General features: G+C 41.7%; 1 long non-coding RNA gene across 1 annotated transcript; it reads right to left on the reverse strand.

The window, feature by feature from the left end:
• Positions 1-571: 571 nt before the first annotated feature.
• Positions 572-1,789, reverse strand: LOC144503490 (uncharacterized). The gene is made up of 2 exons (XR_013499487.1): positions 1,611-1,789; positions 572-964 (listed from the first exon to the last, which is right to left on the reverse strand). It is a non-coding gene; the product is annotated as an uncharacterized LOC144503490 (long non-coding RNA).
• Positions 1,790-6,907: the final 5,118 nt, after the last annotated feature.

A 6,907-nucleotide genomic window follows, 5' to 3' on the forward strand; every position in this document is an offset into this window, starting at 1 on the left:
TTAAAGCAGAAATCAGTGAGTTAGTAAATTACGTTTAGAAAGAGATAAGTGGAATTATACAGACCAGTTCTTTCAATCTAGATTTGTTATACATTTCATTTGGAATAGATGTTTCATAATTTGTGGCACAACCCTGTATATTTTGCTAGAAATATGCAAATTATCAGGTCATTGGGGTCAACTCACATTTTGTGCATAAGTGACTTTTTGTAAAGGTCGTTAAACCAAAGATAAGATTATTAACCGATTCTTACTGAGGAGCTTCATAGGAATGCCCTCATACAACTCACAAGTGATACTTGTTAATCCTAAAGTTTGGATACAGTCTGTATTAGCGATATAGAGAGTACTAGGAGGCAGTGTCTCTGCTGTCAGCTTTTCCACCACAAAAGGGTCAAAAGCTGAGCAAATCTCGAAAGTAAGGAGAAAGAGGATGTATCTATTTTTGAGGAAAGGCATTGTGAAGTGATTTCATGACAACATACTAATCTTAGGAGTTAAAATAAGAAATAAAAATAGAAAATATATAGCGAGTCTAAAAAGAGCAAAAAAAAAATTCACTTCAACTTCAAAGGTGAATACTTTTTTTTACAGAAGTAGGCCAGTCTCTAGCACATTTTGCTTCTAGAACAATCTTGCAATTATCACTTTTTGATCATTCTTTATGCAATTGATACCAGAAAGTGAATTTAGATAACCTTTCTACATCACACAAAGTATTTATTTGGATGTAAAGTACATAGAGGCATCCAGAGGTCATGACAGACACTGTATAAATAAAAGCTGAGAACAAATCTTAAATCATTTACACTAACCATTAACATTTCAGCTTGATATGTGAACTTTCTTATTCTGTTGTTATGTAATATACTGTTCACTTAGGACTGCATATATTTTCTACTAATGTTGGTAGTTGGCATCCATACAGATAGCTGAAGTTGGCAGGTAAAGAAAGCAATTGAAACTGAAACAGAAAATGAAAACATTATTTAGCAGAGGAAAAATACAAATATCTGGTGTTACTTGAACGACTGACTTAGGTAACTACAATGCTGTTACTCCCATGCCTCCAAAACTCGTAAAAAAGAGGAAATTATCCTTAAAAATTCAAAGCTGCTCACATTTGACAAGTTAAAGTGTTGACCTATGATAATCTGTAAATAAAGTGCAAAAATGTGCTGGCGATAGGAAGCATTGATAAACTGTTTTGTTAGCTTTTTCCATTATTGAGACAACATATGGAAACTGTACAGCCGTCTTTATTAAGTAACATCTACTGTGTGCGTTATTTCGGTTGCTTTGAGCAAGTTGAAAATCTGGTGGTGCTTTTTTTTTCCACATTCCAAAACATTGCTCGGGTACAGTGAGGGAACGTATACCGTTAAATTAAAACGTGCTTTTTCCGCATTAAAATGCAATAACCGTCATTTCTTATTTCATTATCTGTAAGTATTGCGAACTTGTCACTAGGGTGAATCCAAATGTACTTTCAGAAATAAAATGCGACTTGCTGGGGTATTTCCAAGTTCTGGTTTAAAAAAAAGTAATCTGGGCAAGTAAGAGGCTACACCGAGACGATCAGAAAAAAGAACCTCATGCTTTCTACTCACTGTTTTGTGCAAGCAACAGTGCAATTCTCCATCAGCGGGGATCAAATATTTTTTTTGTGGTGGGTTAAAATCAGAAATAAAATCTCCATAATTTGAACAATTGATGTGAAATGGAGCAACTGAGGATTAGACCTTTTTGGAACGCCAGCCGGAACTGACCTCGTGCCGGCTGCGTGCCTGCGTCATCAGAACGTCTCCTGATTATGACCACGCTCCTTTACGTAATCCGCGTGCGTGCGTCATATGGAACGTTCCCTTCCGCCTGCCTATTTATAAAGTGGAACAAGGGTTCACCACCCTCACTCACCTGCCAAAAGCCTCAGGCGCTGCGGTCAAGCTGCCAAACCGCCAGCTTGCCTAAATACCACTCACCGTCAATTGGTCAACCGCCTTCATGCAATAATGGAATTAAAACATTCAAAAACATCTCTCATATTTTTTTCCACCAAAAATAATCTCGCTTGAAAAAAGTGGAACATCCCATGAAGCAGTAACTCCCAACGTAGTGAGACTCCACAGCAATTTATTTTTTTCAGATTATGCACGCAAGGGCGTATTAGTGCGTAATAAATTTGTGAAAGCAAAGGCGTTTTGGCACACTTACAAGAATGTGTCCATTGTTCAAATAATTTAAAAAGGGTGGAATCTAAACGGTTTAAAAATTTAATAAATTCCCCCACGCATAATTTATTCCAACTTCCGTTTTCCAATTTAATCACTACAATAAATGTATGTTTTTTTTGTTCCAGCATCGTGTCCACATTAATTACACTTGTACAGTGCACACACACACGACAAACTGACAAAATAAATACTATATAATCCATAAGTAAATCGCACAATCATTTTTTTTTGTGTCCAGACGACTCCCGAGTATTGTAGCTGAGACAATTCGGGCGTTATGAGAAATTAGCATCATAATTATTCCATTAGTAGCCGTAATTAGATTATGTGGGGGGGGGGGGGAAGAAAGGGGGAGTATTTCTAAACATTAACAAAACGAGACTAAAAATACCTATCCACGACTATATTTGGTTTCACTGGATCACAAAATACTTCCTAAAATAAACGGTACGCCCCAGAAATGAATGAGATCTGTGCTATCTCAATCGATGGATTGGCCCGGCGGAGGCTAAATTTAGCTGCCGCTTGCGTCAATGGCGTGCGTCAGCGGGGCGCTCTCACGCGCACAAAGTTCCAATCCCCCCCCCCCCCCCCCCCCCGGGGGCCCAGGCCGCGCCTGGCTTCCCGCGCTCCTATTGGCTCTCCATGGGGAGAGCAATGCCACAGGGGGTGTGGTTATGACGGATAGAGGGAGGGCGGGGGGGTGGAGGGAGGGGGGCGTGGTGTTCCATCGCGAGCGGCGCGCGGCCATTGGGCGCCGGCGGGCGATGACGCGCTGACGCGGGGGTTCATAAATGATAATAAAGCGGCGCGAGCAGGGTGGCAGTCGTCTAGGTGTGCGTTCACTGAGCTGTCAGCTGCTGGTCACTGTTGGCGCGCACGCGCGAGCCAGCCCGGGAGGAGCAGCGCGAGAGAGTGTGTGTGTGTGTGTGTGAGCGAGCGCGAGGGGCACTGTGAGCAGACACAATACCAGCCAGCTGACGTGACGCGCCGCCGCGTGACGTGAAGGGCCCCGGAGGCGTCACAATTGACGTTGCCTCGCATTCCAGCCGCTCTGATGGAGATAGCGGCGCTCCTCCTATAGGCGCGCGCGGCTTCGGTCCCAGAAAGCCCACCCCCCCTTGCCTTAAACATAAATGACGTTCACAAAGTCAGGGATTGTACTGTTATCTGCTGCCTGCACATAAACAAAGGCACATTGCAACCGGAGGAGAGAGACAGACTACCCAAACCCGAGCCAGGGAGAGGAAAAAGGAAGAGTTTCTATCACTTTTTATTTTGTGTCTCCACTGATGAAGAGGAAGGATCCGAATGTGCATTGCAACCCCCACATCATTTTACCGGGAGTGATATTTTAAAGAGAAGTTTATTTTCTGTGTTCATATCCATGATTCGGACTGTACGCCTACACGCAACTTGGACGGCTGTTTGATTGTATGTAAAGACGGAACCGTCACAGCAATCAAGTACGTATCAATCAGTTACTCACTGGACATCATAAAAGTTACAATGGGTATGCTATAGAACAAGTGACTACAATTCAATGAGCTTTAGCGATGTTTTTTGTTGTTTCTAACGCTGATTGGAACATACTTCAGAACTTGTGCTTTGATGCCTGTGTCCTGAGAATTTATGGGTTAATCAGCCGCTTTGAGTTGTGTGACAATCGGAGATCAGCGGGTATTAAGGTATTTCTGGTAGTTGTCATGGTAATGTAATGCTGCAGGCAGGCACTGTGTTTGCTATGATGTGATGAATAGATGCGATTTGTCTTGCACTTGTCTGTGTATATATAATTAGCTATGTTCAAGTGAAAGTGTATAGTTATTTAGTGTCTATTTGACTTTGCTGCGACTGCATTCTGAAGAGGGTATAGTACTGGTTTGTTTATAAAGTTGAAATGCAACGCTTTGGGATGGAATTAGTGTTGATTACCATTTTGCACGTCGGTTCGGGGTACGGCCATCGATATTCCAAGTTCCAGTTAAGAAATAACCACGTCTAATTGTGGACTCCGTTGATCCACCACGCGTGATCATTCAAGGCACTAGTCCTAGTCTTGGCTTCAAATGCTTTTGCAATTCTTTTACTAATAGTTTCACTTTCAGAAGCGGATCTGTTTAACTTCTACTTTTTGTTGAGTAATAGTAGTAGCAAGTGCAGCACGTTCTTGTATGTATATGCGTATACATGGGATGTTTACATTAGAATTTTCAATAGAATGCCTTTGATATATGCGCATTGATGAAAGTAATAAGTGGAAACGTCAGTCAATAAGGCTACATGCGGGCGAGTCAACAGTCCAAGTCCCAAGTAGCCACTAAAATAAAAACTTCATTTTTCTGAGGCGGTGCCCAGAGATAAGTAACATGACACGGGCGAGTTTGTGAATTTGGGGAAAGTTTCTAATCGGGATCCCAGTAGAATTCCAAGGATGAAATTGCTGTAATCAAAACCCCGTAGCAAGTCCACATAACTCTACACTAGCTATATTTTGTATTCTTTCATTTAACTATTTGTGGTGATTTTGGCACGTAACTATTAGTGAAATTACAAGAATGTTATTCCCAGTGTTTTTGTAAATAGTAAGGTGTCAGAAATAGGGAGTCTTAAATAATTGTCTGTACAGGTAAGATCCTGAATTGTGCAGGTGGTACAAACATGTGCTATTATCTCTAAGCTCAACGTCAGAGTACACATTATACTGATCAATTTTTTTCATTTCACATATTAACATTTTTTCATGTTTCAAAAACTATTCTACACAACCAAGGGCGACATATCTGACTTCCAGTAGAGGTGGTAGTTTCCTTTCTTAAAGGAAAACGCGATTGAGAAAAGAGTATTTTAATGTAATAATTAAATGAAATTAAAATTAAAACATGACATGAAAAATTTCCCCGCAGTTAATGTTCTGCCCGACTCTGTATGGGAGACTGGACCGCTGGTAATAAGGTTGATAACAAGACGGATGTTTAAAGAGACATCGCCCGTTCTCTAGGTAACCAGCTGATTTGGAGCATTCATCCTGAGGGGAAAATAATGTGTAAAAGGAGTCAAGCGAGGAAGCTGGGCGATTTGATTGTTAAATGCAAAGGGTTGTTTTTAATTAAGTAAAACGAGATTCCACGCGATATAGATCAAACCGCCCAGGGCATTTCTAGAAGCGAAAGGTATTCGGAAAACATGTTTCCCTTTAGTGTAAGAGGCGACTACGATATTACCCGCAACTCGACATCTTTCCTGCCGATTTCCGCCCGCAGCTGCATTCTGTTGAGTGAAGCTCAGGGAGTGAAAAGTAGTTGTGACCATTTCTTTCCGATGGCAGGGACACAAGTTGTCTGAAAACGCCTTCTCGCTGTTTCACACCTGACTCAGCCCCATAAAGGATGTCGCTGTCCGATTATGAGTGTAAGAAGTTTAACAACACCAGGTTAAAGTCCAACAGGTTTATTTGGTAGCAAAAGCCACACAAGCTTTCGAGGCTCTGAGCCCCTTCTTCAGGTGTAATTATGAGTGTCCAGGCAACTGTAATATTGTTGAATGACATTTTCCAAGAAGACTGCATATTTCATAAGAGAGGGAAAAGAGCGGAGATTAAAGGCTGTGCTATAATTACTTCAACCACGATCTCCAGTTGAGTTATCACCAGTAGGTCATGTGTTTTATACCTGCCGGGGTAAAGGGGGCAGATTATCATGATTTTCACCAGATCCTTAGTCTTATCCAGTAAAATTCAATGCTGGCTGTGAGGTTGCACTGCTTGGCTGAACGTTTTCAGGAAAGGTTTGGTTCTGCAGCACCTTTGTGAAACGGAGTTTTAACTGTGGTATAACTCTGTGAAACTTTGTAAAAGGATAATGACATCGCTGTTGGGCTATTGTAACTTTGTAAAGTTTTGCCAAGTGGCGGTCAGATTAAACACATTGAGAGAGGGCGCTGCAGCTCAACTGATGGAGTTCGACTCCACGAATGGGACAAACGGGAGCAAAAAGTGGTATGTTTTTAATAATGCTGCAGGGGTTTGAGTGTGTTTCAATCCTGTGATTTAGTCGAGTGCCGGGTGATCTCAAAACCATGGTTTCCAAGCTGTGACATCACATGGAGACTAAGTGCAATGAGCGTAAGGCTGGCACGCAAAACCAAGAGCCACACTGACATCCTAGAATCTAGAAGAATGGAGTGGCTGAGCAAAGGCAGAAAGCACAAGAGTCGCTCACATTTACTAAGTTTCCCAAACCATCGCTCTCTGACTCAGCTCTGTGACAGCGACACAGGCTGGACCGCTTCAACCGAAGTGTCTACGCTGGAGGATCCCCCAGGGAAGCAGAGCTCTATAGTTTGAGTTGAGTTTCCATTCAATGAAGTTTACTCTGTCTTAAACTAACACATTATTGCCCAGTAACTTAAATCGTAGCGATTTGAGGTCGATTTGATGCAGGTCGATTTTCATTAGAGATTTTTATTTTTAAAAGTTACATTTTTATAACTTCTTGTCTCGGTCTTTCCGTCATGGGTTTTGTGTGTGTGTGAGGGATTATACATTATTACCATCATCTGATGTCTTAGGTGGCTTGATTTCATGTTTAAAAGATCAGGACAAAAGGAGAGCTTGTGCGCTTGTTGGTTTCCCCCCGGCTCTGATCTTTATTGTTCTCTCTGTGTAGATCTTG

This window comes from Mustelus asterias, chromosome 2 (assembly GCF_964213995.1).
Source record: "Mustelus asterias chromosome 2, sMusAst1.hap1.1, whole genome shotgun sequence".
NCBI classification, from domain to species: Eukaryota; Metazoa; Chordata; class Chondrichthyes; order Carcharhiniformes; family Triakidae; genus Mustelus; species Mustelus asterias.